Source organism: Choloepus didactylus, chromosome 3, assembly GCF_015220235.1.
Source record: "Choloepus didactylus isolate mChoDid1 chromosome 3, mChoDid1.pri, whole genome shotgun sequence".
Classification (NCBI taxonomy): domain Eukaryota; kingdom Metazoa; phylum Chordata; class Mammalia; order Pilosa; family Megalonychidae; genus Choloepus; species Choloepus didactylus.
This window is the reverse complement of record NC_051309.1, coordinates 117,665,686-117,684,131: the sequence shown is the minus strand read 5'-3', so window position 1 is coordinate 117,684,131 and position 18,446 is coordinate 117,665,686.

Below are 18,446 nucleotides of genomic sequence, written 5' to 3'. Positions count from 1 at the left end.
CACCACAATTTTATAGAAATAAAGAGCATGTCAGAAAAAGTGTGAGTATGGAAGAGAAAAGGAAATTTGGATTCTGTTTGAGATAAGCATAGCATCTTCACCCTGATTCAACTCCTACTTTCTTGTGGTACCCACTTTTACCTTCCCACCTCAGAATTATTGTAATTTTTGTAGCCTGATCACAAAACTGTATCACTTTGTTATAATATATGCTCTTTTATCATTTGCTAATTATTTTATATGTTGGTCATTTCTCCCCAACTATCTTTGTATCATGTAAGGGGTCAAGCAAATCCCAAATACCTCACGGTAAACTTTCTGTGAATATTTCTTAAACTAGTGGTTTCCAACTAGCTTACATCCCCAGGGGACATTTGATAATGTCTGGACACATTTTTGGTTGTCACATCTGGGGGACTGCAATGCTACCAGCTCTAGTAGTAGAGGCCAGGGATGCTGCTAAGCATTCTACAATGCATAGGACAGTCCCCCACACCAAAGAATTATCTGATTCCAAATATCAGTAGTGATGAGGTGGAGAAACCCTTTGCCAAACTCACCATGCTTGGTCCTGCCTCCACGCTTTTTTAATTTCCTTTATCTTCCCCCAAACTGATTGGTTTACTTTTTGAGGTCTTTAAGATTGGTTGGATCAGTTACTATTCTTATTGAGCTCTTTGAAAGTTGAAAGTGATTTTCTTTTAGATAAGATTTAAGATATCACTAGCTTTACATGAATGACTCCAAATCCATTATCTCCAGCTCAGTAACTTGGCTTTTAATTCCTGCCATGCCTTTCCAATGTGCAAGCATCTGCTGGACATCTCCAAATTAACCTTGCTCAAAGAGATTTTTGACCTTTGCTCTCAGTTCCTGGGAGGTAATCCCCAAACCCTTGAACTGTACTACCTGAATGTACTGTCTTTGTTTATCTGGTGTTTCAGTTCCCTGGCTGCTAAAACAAATATCAAACAATGGGTTGGCTTAAACAAATGGGAATTTATTGACTTATGGTTTGCAGCTAGGAGAAGTTCAAATCAAAGTGTCAGCTAGGTGATGTTTTCTCCCCAAAGACTTGTGCTCTGGGGCTGGCTGTCGGCGATCCTTTGGTTCTTGGCTTTTCTGTCACATGACAATGCAAATGGTGATGTTGTCTTTCTTGGGATTCTGTTGACTTCCAGCTTCATCTCTACCTGACTTTCTCATTCGTGCCCAATTTCCTTTGTCTCTAAGGACTTCAGTCATATTGGATTAAGGCCCACCCTCATTCAGTTTGGACACACCTCAACTAATATCTTCAAAGGTCCTATTGGAAAATACGTTCACACCCAAAGGACCAGGGGTTGGGACTTGAACATGACTTTTGTGGGGGGACATGATTCATTTCCCAACACCTGGGGACCTTGGGTCTCACCAGATATTCTATGCCACCAATGTGATTTATGGGGGAGGGGGAAGTATGCAGTATCAATGTGACATATGGATGGGCTGGAGACTCAAATCAGACATACGGCAGCCAACCATGTTTACTTGATAGAACCACAATAAAAACTCCCCAGACCAAAGCTCAGGTAAGCTTCCCTGGTTGGTAATACTTTGTGCATAGTGTCACACATTCTTGCTGGAAGAAATTAAGTGCTATCTACACAACTCCACTGGAAGAGAAATACTGGGAGCTCCATCTTGGAATTTTCCCAGACTTTGCCCTATGTGCTTCTTCCCTTGCTGATTTTAATCTGTATATTTTTGCTGTAATAAAACATAACAATGAATAAAATGGCACTTCTGAGTTCTGTGAGTCTTTCTAATGAGTTATTGAACCTGAGGATGATCTTGGGAAATTTCCAAACTTGTAGTTGGTGTCAGAAGTGAGGGTCATCTTGGGGACTCTTGGAATTTGCAGCATCCCCTAACATAACCTCAAGGATGACATGTCAAACAAACCCACTTCCTTTCAGGGCTGCAGTTCCTGCCATTACCCAAGCCTTTCAATCATTTTTGATTCCTTCATATTTCCTTCTATATTGATCCTTCAGGCATTGAGTCCTGTTAGAATATTTATTCTTTGTAGTGTCTCTTGAATTTGCCTCTTCCTTTCCATATCCATTGCTATTACTTTGTTCTAGCCCCTCATCATGTGAGGTCTAAACTATTAAAAAAGATTCCTCTAGATTCTCTTTCTTAAATCATCTTTTTAGTTTGTTCATTTTTGTTTTTACATCACCAAGCGTTTTCCATGGGATTCTTGGCTGTTCAGAAACCCCCACGGTTCCACTTTGCTCACAGAGGGACATTTAAATCCTCAGCTCGACATACATAGAGCCTCCTTTTGCTGATCCTGTCCACCTTTTCAAGCCCATCACCAATTAGCCTCTGAATTAATCTGGATTATACAATGACCCTTGAGTAAGCCACAGAGCTCTGGCCTCTGAGTCTTTGCCACATTCTCTACTGACGTGGTATGCACTTGGCTGTTTATTCAATCAATTTTCGTTGTTTATTTCAAGTTTTTCCTTTTCCTAGAAGCCTTCCCTAATGGCCTTTGTCAGTCTTGGTCTCCTTTCTCCTTTCATATATTCTATTTACTGTCTCTAATACTTGCTTGCACTAGGTACATGTCCCTGGTATTTGCAAATTTTCCAGTAACTGTCCTATCCCCTTGAGGGAACCATAAGTTGCTCTAAACAGGGACAATGTTTTAATACACTCTTTGTTGTCTAGGTATAGTATATGCCTCATAAATGCTGATGATGTATTTATCTCTTTCTTAAGAGGTACTTAAGAAAGACTCAAAAATGCTTATAAATAAATCTCTAGAATTTACCTGGAGCATTAAACTGAAGACTCACACTTGTAAACATAAAGCAATGTTTTTATAGAGCCAAAGAGCCTAGAATTAAATTTGCAATCAAGGAAGAGAAGGTAGCATAATACACCAAACCATATCCTGAGAGAATAAGATTATAGCTTATATTTAGTTTATTTACTTTCAGCCTTACTTTTTTTAAAAAAGAACTATTACCTGAAGCAATTATTACAAAATGAAACGGTTTTAATGATTTTGTGTGGTCACAGTTAATTATAGCCATTTTTTTTTTTCTCTTTTACTCCATTCTGAAGGCATTTTAAAATAAAAAGAAAATATAATTGCCACTCTGGAGGGTCATGAATGAGCTTCAGGAGTTCTTAGGCTACTCAGCAATTGCATGTACATTCTCTGTGCATGCATGAACTTTTCCAAGGTTGTGGGAAGGTCCGTGGCCTTTATCATCTCAAAAAAAAAAAAAAAAAAAAAAATCAATATCTTAACAAAAAGGTAAAAATCACCCAGGTAGCATGACCTCAAAAGAAGGGGCAATGCATCTTAGATTGTATTGAAACAAGCCGTTGGCTTATTCTAGTAAACCTGCCTGGAAAACACAAGTGGCAAAATAGGTTCCTATTTTAAGTTATTCTCCTAGGAGTATGGGAGATTCATTTTGATAGATTCTCTGGTGCTTTGGGCAATTTCACTGCAAATAGCATCAGCAGCAGAGTTCCCAAGGCTTCTCTTGGGAAGGCTCTGGCACAGCAAAACAGCCTTTAACACCCTTTTCTGCTTTTGAGTCTAATCCTCTTTGATATTTTAAAATCTCAAAACCCCTTGAGGGACTGCCCAAATTCTAATGTTCCCCCCGAAATATAAGCAGAACATTCAAAAATCATTTCACTAGATTACTTACTGCTGGAATATTGTAACCTTGTTGGTATTACAGCACTGGATCAGACATGCATGCCTCACTTGATAGACCAGCTGTAGCTACTCATGGCTGGGATAAAATGGTCACTCTCAATTCCATGATCCAGGGCAGCAGGACCAGGGCCCGGGAGCACCACTGATTAGTCTGTCGAATGCACTGCTCTCTTTTTAACTAGAAAAATATTTCCACACTAACAATTCATCACTCACTTTTGGAATTTCTGGAGAGATACAACAAAACTATTGATGCTTCTATGGAAAATGTGTGGAAGGCAGGCAGAACGGACCTTTAGGAATCATACGCTTAAGCACCTGATATTGTTCTCAATTGAGAAACAAAAGCTTGTCCAACATGACGAATATTTAAGTGTTACATTAAGTAGAAAATGTTTCATTTAAAAATTCTTTCCTTCTAATAAAATTAAAGTCAAAAATATTCTATAACTTATTTCCTGATTAGAGTTTATTATATTTAATTAAAAAATTCAGTCATTCTGTCAGGTGTTTTACTATCCATTCTCTCTAATCCTCACCCTAACACTGGGAGGCAAGTTTCATCATTCCCCTTGTACACAGGAGACATGACGGTTCAGAAAGGCAAAGTAATTTGCCCAAGTTTGTATGGCTGGGAGGTAAGTGAAATAGGAACCTGAGTCTAAAGTGTTTAGATTTTCCACTTCAGCCCTCCTTTATTTTTCAATCCATATTTTGGGCTAAAATGTTACAAAACATATACAATATGATGGCTATGAAACATTTTCAAGTTTTATAAATACCTGATGGTTTGGTAAATGTCTCGATTATTTTAATAGAAAATAATTTGAGGGCATGATGGGAAATCTGCTTTTTGCTGATATTAATAACAATATTAATATTGTTACTAATTCAAATATACAAGCACACTTTTTTTTTCATTCATCCAACAACTATTTAACAAATACCTTGTATGTACTCAGAACTGTGTCACTGAAATGGATACTGAAACAACCCCTTCTCTCAAGGAACTTTGATTTGATATGGAAAAGAATATAGTAAAAAAACTTAAAAGAAAGCAGTTGTTGTATGTCATGCATTTTGGTAATTTGTTTGTATGTATGTTCTAGGGAGGAATTCAGAGGAGACAGAAGGGAGATTTTTCGGGATCTGAGACTTAGGCTGAACTTTCAGGACAGGGAAGAGCCCCATATACATGAATAATTTGAGGGCTGCTACCTAACATATTTATTGATTGGCTATAGCTAACACTTATTGAACATGTGTCTTGTAGCAACATCATTCTCAGTCACTGGTTTTTTGTTTTTTGTGGATTTAAAAAACTTTAGTCCTCTCAACAACTGTATGATACTTGGACTATTATTATTATTTCCATTTTACAGATAAGGAAACTGGGGCACAGAGAAGTTAGGCAAGGTTTTTCACATTACAGCTGGTACTGGAACCAAGAATAGACCAGGAACTGTGATAAAAACCCAGGTAACACAGTGCCACCATTTTACGCTGCCTCTTGTGGGAGGGGGTGATACTTGGGGTGGAAAAGTCTACCATTAGGTAGGAGTGAGCCCTACAGTACAGAGGGCAGAGCTGAGAGAAGCCTGACTGGGGCAGAGGGAACCTTGGGAGCATGGGAAAGTGCCTTGCATAGGCGGGGCTCACAGATTAGAAAGAGCCATGGGATCCAAAGATCTTATGACTTTGGCCTGTTGTAATATGAAATATGTTCAGAAGTACCATCTCCTCCAGCAACAGCCCACATGCAAGGGGACTTAGGTGGGGGTTTCATTCTTGCAGCTGCAAGCTCCTTAGCTGTTGGCCACAGGCAGGTGTGGAAAGGAGAGGAAAGATGGGTCAATGAGGTTTTTGACTTGTTCACTACACATCAGTTACAGGGTATGAGAGTGTAAAGAGGAAAAGAACATATTTGCAGATGAAAGGACTAAAGTTAATGTGGAGATAAGAATTCTGCTAAATGTGGGTCACGTTATCTTACAGCTTCAGTCTTAAGGGTGCCCCAACCTTGGTTTCAACAGAACCAAACCTATTGCATTAATTAGTGTCCTCTAGGGAAACTGAATCAACAAGTGATATCTACAAATATAAGATTTATAAAAGTGTCTCATGCAACTGTGGGTATGCATGAGTCCAAATTCTGTAGGGCAGGCAGCAGACTGGCAACTCCAATGAAGATGTTTGATGAACTCCTCAGGCAGCAAACTGGCAACTTCAGTGAACTCCTCAGGAAATGCTTCACTGGTCAGCTGAAGAAGAAGTGAAGGTCCTCTATCTGTCTCACTTAAAAGCCTTCAACTGATTGGATTAAATCCAGCTGATTGCATTCTCTCATTGTGGAAGACACGCCCTTTGTTGATGTAATCAGTCACAGCTGCAGCCAATTGACTGATGATTTAATAAACCAGCTTTCTGGTTTATTAACCAGCCACAAATGTCCTTGCAGTAATGGTTAGGCCAATGCTTGCTTGACCAGACACCAGGACACCATCCCCTGGCCAAGTTGACACATGAACCTAACCATCACACCTGTCAAAGAATTTCTTACAGAGGCACTTCTTTTCATACCTTTTCACATGGAGTGACTCTTCTACCACAATGGTATAGTGGAAAAATTATGTTCTTTTGGGATCCCTGGGGTTGGATTCTCTGTGCTGACCAGCTTTGTGCTAATTGCTGTTTATTTAGTTCTGAGTCTGAGTCCCCTGAATTGTGTAACAGAAGCACAATGAGACATACCTGGCAGGAGTGTTGTAAGCATTAAACAAACTTAAACCCTGTGGCAGTGGCTAGGACATGGTAGCTTCTCAAAATACACTGCTTTCCTTTCTATTTACTCCAATAAATTAATAGTTTAAGTAACTTAGAAAGAAAGAGATAAATGCTTGAAAGTATGCCCCAAGACCTGGCCAGGAATAAGCACACACATTGATGTGGACAGATTTTTATCCATTTGCTCAGAGCTTTGCTGTCCTTTGAAAGCAGGTTATTGCACACCTCCTTCTACTGATATTCCCCCAGGGAATAATCTCTGAGGGTCAAATTTAGTGATTGTTATGGGATTAAATTGCATTCCCTAAAAAGATATGTTGAAGTTCTACATCTAAGCACCTCAGAACATGATCTTATTGGGAAATAACAGATTTGTCCTTAACATCTGTCATTAACAGATGGAATTAGGCAAGTTAAAATGAGTTCACACAGGAGTAGGGTGAGACCTTAATACAATATTACTTGTGTGCTTATAAGAAAAAGAAATTTGGACACAGAGAATTCCATGTGGTGACTGAGGCTGAGATTCTTTTGCTGTCGGGGGTCACTTTGCACTAGAAGCGTTGAGTTTTCTTGCCTTTGAAATGTAATAAATTACAACTATGAGAAAAATCAGCATTTGACAAGGAATTTGTTCCCAGGACCAGTGTCCCTCTTAACATATTCATTGACTGATAAGGGAATAAAATCCATGAACTCTGAACAACAACAACAGAAAAAACAAATCTTGTTCATGATGATGACCACAGTAATTCTGACAGGGGGCCAGCAAATTACAGTTAGAAGAAAGCAAACTTAAGTTTTAGCACTAATGTTTTTGAATCCTTTCATCTTATTAAATGGGGTCACCACCATTGCCTTCATTGTTTACCTCACAGAGTGGTTGTGAAGATAAAAGAATGTATGTCAAACACAAAAACTGTAAAATGCTATGCTTCTTTACACATGCCACGTTGACGCCTCTACTAACTCTTTCTCAAACTTGCCCACTTTTACTAATTTGTTAAAGTTTCCACTTCCCCTTTTAGCAAACCCACCTCTGCACTGGTTTATATATATTATGTGCCCCAGAAAAAGCCATGTTCTTTGATGCAGTCTTGTTGGGGCAGACATATTAGTGTTGATTAAGTTGGAATGTTTGGATTAGGTTGTTTCCATGGAGATGTGCCCAATCCAACTGTGGGTGATGACTCTGACTGGATAATTTCCGTGGAGGTGTGGCCCTGCTCATTCAGCGTGGACCTTGATTAGTTTACCAGAGCACTATGTAAGCTCAAACAGAAGGAGTCAGCTGGCTACAGCCAAGAGGGACACTTTGAAGAACCCATGGAAGCTGAGAGAGTAGCTGCAGATGAGAGACAGTTTGAAGATGGCCGTTGGAAGCAGACTCTTGTTCTGGAGAAGCTAAGAGAGGACAAATACCCTAAGAGCAACTGAGAGTGACATTTTTGAGGAACTGCAGCCTAGAGAGGAACATCCTGGGAGAAAGCCATTTTGAAACCAGAACTTTGGAGCAGATGCCAGCCACGTGCCTTCCCAGCTAACAGAGGTTTTCCGGACATCATTGGCCATCCTCCAGTGAAGGTACCCGATTTTTGATGACTTACCTTGGACACTTGATGGCCTTAAGACTGTAACTTTGGAACCAAATAAACCCCCTTTATAAAAGCCAATCCATCTCTGGTGTTTTGCATCCCGACAGCATTAGCAAACCAGAACAACCTCCTATGTCTATTAATGAGGGACTTGCCTCCCCGCAAGGCAAATTCCTGTTTTCTTCTCCCCTCACAGAACTGGTTAAAACTAGTCCTGAACATTGAAGCATGCATAAAAAGGAGAATCCTTAAAGTGACCCCAGAACATAAAACATCCCATGAACAGAATCAAAGTGAGCAGAACAACTGGAAGGAGAAACATCAGACCTTAAAAAGGAGTGAGAGGTCCAACCACTTTGAGTTCTGGCAATGTCACAACCCACTCCTCAGAATAAGGAACCAATCAATATCAGAATGTCCTAGATGTATATGCAATGCGGTAGACCCCTACCCGAAATCAAGCTTTAAAAATCCCTCACTTCTTCAGCTCTGGGAGACAGATCTGAGGGTTTTCCTCCTATCTCTGCTGGGATAGCCTTTGCAAATAAACTCTTTCTTTTCTCTAAACCCTGGTGTCGCTGAATTTGCTTTTGTGCACATTGGGCAAGAACTCACTTGAGCGATATCAATTTGACAACACAGATGGGACCATTTCAAAGACCCCTCCCTGAGGCTCCATGACCCCTGCAGGACAAGGATTTCCAGCTGTCGACCCTGTGCGGCCACCTAGACCAATCAGTCTAGACGTTTGATGACCGGGACTCATTCTTGTTTCCACCAGTGTTGTCAGCCTTATGGTGCAGTTTGGAGAGGAGAAAGTATGGGAACAGATGTCTTCTGAGTGAGTAACTTTATATGCCATGCCTATTCTTTTGCCAAAGTCTGTTACTAATTTGCTTTCTGGATGTAGACTAGAATAGGAACTGTTGATTAAGATGATGGGTTCAAGGCCCACCTTAATCAAGCCCTTCCTGTTTATCAGGTGCAGACCACAAGGCTTACAAGTGTTAATCACGTAAGTACTCACATGGGTTTGGTTTCCTGTTCAGTTTTCTTAGAATTCAGTCTTTAGTTTTTATATAAGACCTTTTGTTTAGGCACTGAAAAGGGAAATCACAATCATGGGACATGTGAACAGTGCCACCAATAATGGCTGCAGCCCCCTAAAATGTATTCTTGATAATTGGTCAATGTTGGGATATGAACCTATGAAAAAGAAATAATGGTATTTCTCTGTACTAATGCCTGGCCCCAATATAAATAAGAATATAGAGAAAAATGGCCCAAGGATGGTCCATTTCTATAATTAGATTGTTTTGTAAAAGAGAGGAAAAATGGATGAGATACCATCTGTTCAATGTTTTATTTATTTATGCCATAATAAGAATATACAAAAGAATATATTATGAGCCAGAAAGATAATAACTCTTATGATCTAACTGTTAAGAGATTCTCAATCCCATATTAAACAAGTGTTGCGTGATTCCAATCCAGAGGAACACCTTTCACTATTACACTTAGAATTTCCCTCTTCTCCTCCACCTCCTTATGCTGGAGAACAAGAGGAGGAGATTGCCTTCTCATCTCAGAGTAGGTCCTCATTGAGCCCTTCATCTCCTAGCCAGGAAGGGATGGTCTTCCCACCCCATTCCCATCAGGACACAGAATGTGGCCTGGGGCCTACCCAATCCCAGGCAGGGCAATTCCCATTAAGGCAAGTTCCAACTGGGATTGATGACCAAGGCAACCCAAGAGGATTTGTATATGTACATTCTCCCTTCTCTGCTTCTGACTTGTTCATTTGGAAAATAATATGTCTTCCTACCAAGAAGACACCACCCCCCTCCTCCAAATGGAGGATCTCTTTGCTTCTATTTTTGCTACTCACAATCCAACCTGGGCAGACATTCAGGCATTACTAAATGTTCTTCTCAGCCCAGAGGAATGTAAGATGGTTCTCAAAAAAGCTAGACAAGAAGCTGATAGGGCTCTGTAATTTACAACCTTACAGCTCAATTCAAGTTCAAGGAGTTTTAGCTATCTTTTCAAGGGAGCCCCATTGAAACCCAAATGAAGAAGGAGACTGAGTCAAACTAGATCATTACAAAGGGTGTATAATTATAGTGATGCAGAAAGGGGCCCCAAAACCTAAAAGCCTAAAAGGGTACAAGGGGTCCAACAAGGACCCAAGGAAAACCCCTCTGTTTTCTTGAGTGAATATTCAAAGCATACAAACAGTATACCGTCCTGGATCCTGAACATCCAGATAACATAAGGCTAATTAATATGACCTTTGTTAGCCAAAGTGCTCCCAACAAGGAAGAAATTACAAAAATTAGAAAGCAGATTGGGAATGCCTATGTCACAGTTAGTTGAGATTGCCTTTAAGGTCTTTAATAACCAAGACCAACTCCAGGAAAATCCGATGAAACATCAGGCCGCCTTACTGGCAGCAGCCATCAGTCAAGGCTTGTCCAGATTGAGATGAGAATGGCGAACCAAAGGAGAAGATCGACAAAGGGTAAGAACCCCAGGGCCTGCAATGACCAATCCAAAGTTCATCCATATCTTAGGGCCACAACAGTGCACCTACTATAAGAAAGAAGGCCACTGAGGCGGGAATGCCAAGTCACCCTTAAGGAGGGAAGACCCAGGTACCTCGCAAAACCACTTACTGGATGCTTCAACTTGCGGGGGACAAGAGTGTCCAGGAATGACAGGGCCCAGGGGTACCTTCCAACTTTAACAGTCACATCACTGTTTCCCACCAGGAGCCCTGGATATCTATACTAGTGGGAAAAAGTTAATAGACTTTTTAATAGACACTGGAGCCACTTGTTCCATCGTAAATCAGAAACAAAGAACTTTCCCCCCAAACTGTCTCAGAGATTGGGGTATCTGAGCCACTAATAATAAGCCATTCTTACAACACCTTGAATGACAACTAGGAAATACACATTTAAAGCATAGATTTCTATATATGCATGAACACCCTATGCATTTTGTTGGACGAGAACCGTTAACCAAACTAAATGCACAAGTAACCTTTTCAGCAGACACCCTGAACATAGAAGTTCCCTTGGACCAGGATTGTGCCCTTCAAGCTGCCCTACGGCTCCTAAAGGGAGTCTTATCTGAAATATCTGAAGACATCCTTGCAAAGTAAGGCCAGAGGCATGGGCTGATGGAGTACCAGGAAGAGCCAGGACTGCAGGACTAATTCAGGTGAAAGTCTAACCTAATGCGAACATCCCTGATCTTAAACAATATCCCTTAAAGAAGAAAGCCTGGGAAGGCTTAAGCCCATTAATTGACTCTTTTCTTCAATGTCGCTTAATCCATCCATTCGAATCTCAATATAACACCCCCATCCTATCAGTCTTAAAACCAGGTATTAAAAAGGAATATCGATTTGTACAAGATCTAAGGGCCATCAATTAAATAGTGCAGGATATTCATCTAGTATTGATACTGAACAAATGCAGGGTTCTCCGTCCGATACAAACAACAGCCCACCTATGGCACCAGGGTTTCAAAGAGAGAAAGAGTTTAATGCTACACATGAAGCAGGAAATCAGATGGCCTATTGGCCCAAAAGTCTGTCTCCCCAAGTCTAAGGAGTTCAGGGTTTTTATGGATTCAGACAAGGTGGGGGGAATAGAGTTGCTATCATTATAATAGTAAGTATACACAAGGTTGAGACTAGGCTAGGAAAACTGTGGTTTGAATCCAATATGTACCCCAGAAAATCCATGTTCTTTAAATCCAGTCTTGGGGGGTCAAACCTATTATGGGTGGGAACTTTTGATTAGGTTGTTCCCATGGAGATGTGACCCAGCCCATTGAAAGTGGGTCTTAATCCTTTACTGGAGTTCTTTAAGACAGGTCACAGAGAGAGAGCTGAGAGAAGCTAAGATACGTAATCCCGAGTTTGACCCTGGCAGAAGCTAAGACAGAATTCCAGAGACATTTTGGAGAAAGCCACAGAAACCAGAAGTTAAACCTGGAGAGGACCAGCAGACTCCAGGCCTTGTGACTTCCCATGTGGCAGAGGAACCCAGACGCCATCAGCCTTTCTTCAGAGAAGGTATTGTCCTGTTGATGCCTTAACTGGAACATTTTCATGGCCTTACAGTTGTAAATTTGTGAACTAATAAACCCCCTTTGTAAAAGCTTTGATACTGTCTTTAAACCTTCTACAAAGCATATTTTAAAAATAGTTTGTCAAACTAATAATTTATTGCATTCCAGCAGCTTTAGCAAACTGGAACAATAAACATTACAATAGTAACTGTAAACAGGGCTGAGCCTAGGCTATAACAACCATTACAAAAGTATAAACAGGGCTGAGGATAGTTGAGTTTCAGTGATTTCAGGTATTAACTTCTATTTTACAATATGGAAAGAAAAACATCCATATAATGATTCAGTAATCATAATTATTTGTTAATTCACGCAGAAATTAAAGTTTTAAAATACAGATAATATCATCTTTTACACTGTATTCTGATTTACTTTAGTCCTAAGCGGATTAGCCTCTTTTATGCCCCTAATTGAAGTCTAATCTTTTTTCAACTTCTTTAACAGTTGCTATATGGGGTAATGCTGCTTCTACTTCTAGAGCTAGAGAACTCGTCTGAGTCTTAGGTATCACACAGATAACCAGAGTTCCACGGAGCTACCAGGATAGATACAAAAAGGAAAGCATCTCAGAAATTAGAAATAACAGTTAGAGATCAGGAATATACTTAACTGCTGTAAGAGCTTACAATCTAGGCCGTAATTTTCTTATAAGCCTTTTCTAAAGGAAGCTATTTCCAGAAATGAGAACATTTGACTATTTATTTATATTGGGGTCACCAACCATAAACCATAGCTGAAGTTTTTTCCTGTCTCACCTTTACACATTTACCAGGATTATGTTAATAGGTAGAACATAATTTACATACTTGCTTGCTTCTCTTTTAAAGTCCGTTTTTGTTGACCACATATGCTTTTAAAGAAGCATTAGAGCAAGGTAGTGTAACTGACAAGTATATTTGATTGTTTCCATGATCTGTATCAGTGTCAGGATATAATATGGACAGTGAGAACATTGTCAAGTCTTTAGGAATTTTATACACTTCTGAATATATGAATAGCATTTCACCCAATAAATTCAGCTAAAAGAAAGACAGATAATCACTTTCAATTACTGCAATGCCTCCCAAACACTTCACTTTTACAAATTAAAAGAACAAATCCTTTGCAACAGTTTGAAATAAAAGACATCATTTGGGTTCGATTTTGGGAGGGCAAAATGTCAAACGTCAGGTTTAAACATACGCTAAACAGGAAAATGGGCTACTGTGAAAAAATATTTGGTTCCTTATTTAACCAAAGTGACAACAAAAAGTTTTCTAAAATAAAGGATGTAAGATCAACATAAACATTAACAAGGCTATTATTCTGATATGACATAGAATCTTGTCTTCTAGACAGAATACTCAGATGGTTAAAAAAATCTTTTTATAACCTTTCATTAAGAGCAGACCAACAATCTGCATCATTTTCAGAGAGAGAAAACTAAATTCCAGTTTTGTATGAATACACAGTTTGACGCAAAAAGCTCTTACAAAATATTAGAAGCAAGCCTATCAAATTTTTGTTCAGCATTGACTACAAAAGACAGAATTCACTTTCACAATCTTTCTACAATTTTCCATATCCATTTAGGTCTTGCCTTACACATTAAAATAAGCCATCTACAAAACTACACTCCCTTAAGACAAGCTTATCAAATTTTAGTCAACATTGATTATGACAAACAAAATCTACCTCCACAAACTTCCACAGCTGTCCATATTCACCCAGGCTTTGTCCTACACATTCTTGAAAACAAAACTATACCCTTGTCTTTAACAAATCATATCCACTATACTTTACATACAAGCATACCTTAAGTTACCAAAAAGATCTTTGATACTGTCTTTAAACCTCCTACAAAGCACATTTTAGAAATAGTTTGTCAAACTAATAATTTAATTTCATTAAACACAAACTTACATTTTTTCATCTTAAAGATCTAATAGATATAATGCTCCTTTTTCTATTGGAGGCAAAAATTCTCTTTGTTTTCATAGTATCTTAAAATTATAAAACAACCTCAAAAGCACCTAACTCCAGAAAATGTACAATTGTTTAATTTGTCCCAAGCATAAATTTGGGGAAACTTTTCCATAGCTCTCAAGGACATGTTCTCTTACTTACTGAAATTTGGCAATTAGATCTTATTCAATTACTCCTATCACAAGGCTATTTATATTTTAATATTTATCTGCTTATTGCAGTTATCATTGCAAGTGTATTACTGGAAAAAATTTTTACTTGGGGAATTCTCTCAGAACAAACATGGCCTATTCCACATTTCCTCTGTGCCTGCCAACTCTAATCTCCAGGCCTAGTCGAAAGAATTCTAAACCAAGCCCACACCTCCCCTAACTTTCTGCACCCAAGCTTTCCCCTATAGCTGCTTTATCTGTTCATTTTTGGCCAAGGTTTAAGAGGCCCTGGGGCAGGGATTTGTGAGACAGAAAGAATGAGGCCTGGTTTTAAAAGTTTTAAATGAAGATGGTGGGATTTAAGACCCTAAGGTGGCCTTAGTGTTGATAAGAGTTCCTATGTCCTTCTTGTAATTGTTTCCAATTATTAGATCTATTTCACCTAAAGCCGTGACCTGGACAATTGGAAGAGTCTTTGCCATTTCCCTCTAGCAGCCCTTTGGGAAATTTGCCTTCAGGAAATCCTAAGGGGCAGTTTCTTTCTAAAGTCCAGGTTTGTTTACAGTGATTACAGGTACTAAGGCTTCGAACCCTGGTGCCTAGAGGGTTTTTCTCTTTCTTTTTGGAACTCCAGGAGTGCTAATTTATTTATCTGTAAGCAATTCAAATGGAGCTCTTTTAAGAAGTTTTGCTTGCCAATTTGGTATTACCATTGGGAGGTAGAAAAATATACATTGCACAAACAGACACATACAGAAAGTTAGACATACACAAAACTCCCCCAGAAACACAGAAATATAAAACTCACTACTTTGAACGCTACTTTTTCATTCTTTTCTGGTATACTTGAATATTAGTCCAATTTGGGTTATAGGTTGAACTGAGCTTTTTGTTTTCTTTGGGCCTTCTCTAAAGAATGGGGTATTATTTTCCCATTATATAAATCCAGTGGGGAATGGGGTATGCACATATACAAATCCTCTTGGGCTTCCCTGTTTGTCTACTCCTATAGGCACTTGCCAGATGGATAGAAGTTTAGCTGGCGGCTCTGCTGTTGGTTTTAGAGAGCAGCCCTGGTCAACTGGGTACACTGGTGTGTGTGGGAGGGGGAGATCATTTCTATTTCTGGTTCTTTTACCCCTAATAAACAGGGATACAGAGGAGGGGGAAGAGGAGGCAGGGGAGCTCCTCCTTTCCTGATCCGTTGGCCCCTGGGTTACAAGGTGGAGGTGGAGCAGTTAAAGGTGTTAATAAAAGTTCTACTAGCACTTAGATACAATGATGCTATCACAAGAAGCCGCAGTCCTTCACTGCCCGGGACACCAAAAAGGGGACAGTTTTATAGTCTCCGCAACTAATTTTGCAGATTATACAGCTAAAAAAGGCTGCCAAATCTAGGCCACCTGTCTTTCTAGCAGCATGTATTCCTACTTCCTCTACAGCTATTAATTTAAATCCTTTCAAGTGACCAGAATATTCCCCTAGAGACTTATTAAAGCCAAAGAATGGGGATATAATTCCTGGACTCCTCAATGGCTTGAGAGTGAAGCTGGAATTCTACTTATACTAGAGAAAATAATGAAAGAAGTTATTACTCACTTGATCCAAAGTACTCATTATGACAGGATTCCATGTACCAGTGGCTATGAAAATATACCACAGGTCCAAAGATGAAAAGAACTATACAAAGAGTGAACCAGGAATGTTTGACATTTGCCAAAGTTAACCCTAAAGTAGCACTTCCTACCCCAACCAGGGAGTACAATACCAGGGATTGGGCTCTGGAGAATATTGACAAATAGACTTCGCTGTTAATGCTGAAAGCTCAAGGGAATTACAAATACTTATTTGTATTTGTAGACACATTTTAAGATGGGTTGAAGCTTTTCCTTGCAGAACAGAAAAATCATCTGAAATAACTAAAGCATTATTGAAGGAAATTATTCCTAGGTTTGGAGTGCCTTACTCTCTACACAAAGTGATAATGGGAGTGCCTTTATTGAAAAACTTACTCAGGAATTATCTAGATACTTAGAAATTCCCTGGAAACTACAAAATTCCTGGAGACAGCAGTCTACAGGAAAAACTGAAAAGATGACTCATACTTTAAAATGAATCTTAGCCAAAATGTGTTCAAGAAATAAACTTAACATGGGATAAAGCTTTACTAGTTGACACGTTTAGGATAAGAGTTGCCCCCAGAAGTAGATTAGGATTAAGTCCATAAGCAATGGTATATGGGAGACATTTCCTTAAAAAGAACAATCAAAATGTAGAGAATAAACACATAATTACTGAACTAGAGGCTATAAAATATATAAAATTCCTAGGAACCTCGTTCTCCAATACATCAATAGGCTTCTGATTTCTTTTTCCTACTGATGCCCCCTGACATTTTATAAATCCAGGAGATTGGGTATTGCTTAAGAATTGGAAAATACAACATCCAGACAGCCAACTGAAAACTCAGTGGGAAGGGCCTTACTTAGTTTTACTTGTCCTTCCCTATTCTGTCAAGTTACGGGGCATCAAACCATGAATCTGTCACTCAAGAGTGAAGCTCCTCATTTTTGAAGAAGGAGATAAGACTCCACGTTTCATCCACTGAGAACTTTTGTTTCCTGACTATCCTTGGGAACCTGTTGCTGATCTTGAACTTGTTTTCAAAATAAAACCTTCAGATAAGTTCTAGACAATATTAACTGCTATACTTGACCTTATGTACCCTTCTTTCTACTCACCTGGATAATTAATCCTTTTAATATTAACAAAATTCATGTTTATTATCATACTGCTAGAAATATTTTCCATATATTCAGGACACGTTAACCACTCCATTTGACTAAATCTGGCAAAATCTTTACTTTCTCTATTACTTCTTAAAATACTCTTCCAATACCTTAATTATAAACAAGCTCAAGATAGTAATGTTTTTCTCCAATGAGTATACTCTTTTGCATCCTCTTTAAACTGGTCAAACTGTTGGGTTTGTGGTTTACTTTGGTGGGCTTTGCCCCTCCAAGGAACTGATTGGACCACTTTACAAGCCTTATTTAAAGAGCAAAAACACCATCACTTAACACAAATGATGTAACAAACGCTGACCCCAGTAAATGGCCTATAAATGTAACTGTTCCAGGCCATAAATTTAATTTCTGTTATGAAGCAACGAAGTGAGTAGCCACAAGGTGAGCAGACCAATTATTTAAGCTCGCTGATTTCATTATCAGAGAAAAAAGAGGGACATACGCAACTTTGAGACGGCTGATACGGCTAAACCCTGGATATGGACATTAACATCAAAAGCTCCTTCATGTTGGGAAGAAGGGAACCATTCTAAATGAAATAACCCATCCTTAACTAGAAAAATGGGTTGGTTACCACCTGAATAATTCCATCAGACCATCTTACTAAAAGAAAGTGATTAGTTTGGGACCGATTGGTCTAGAAGACTTGGTATTTACTGGATAGCTCCAAATGGAACTCAGTGGATATGTGGTACTTACTAATCTATGGCCCTGATTACCTCCAAGGAACTGGTTATCATTTTGGAGGTCTATGAATAGACTCAAGGAATTATTCATACTATTTTATCCTCTGCTGCAAACTTACCCCTCTTAAAAGCACAATGGGTATGATCAATATTTCACTGCTATGATCACCTTGCTGCAATATTTGTTCCCTTACTTGGCATATAGTATGTTATAGTAAGAACTGAAGCCCTTAATAAATTCACTGAGTAAGTCCTAATGATAGTCTAAATGATAGTCTTCATAGTATATCTTTGCTAAATACTGAAGTTACCCTTATGCATAAAGCTGTCCTTTAAAACAGTATGAACTTCAATATTCTCACTGCTTCCCCAGTATGAACTTTTGCTATAATAAAAGCTGAATGTTGTGCCTATATACCTGCTGAATCTGCCAATATTACAATTCTTTTGACTGATATGAAAAATCAGATTAAAGCTATGGATATATCTCCACCTACATTAAATTTAATGAAAAATCTACTTAGCTGGTGTTCTAGTTCGCTAATGCTGCCAGAATGCAAAACACCAGAAATGGATTGGCT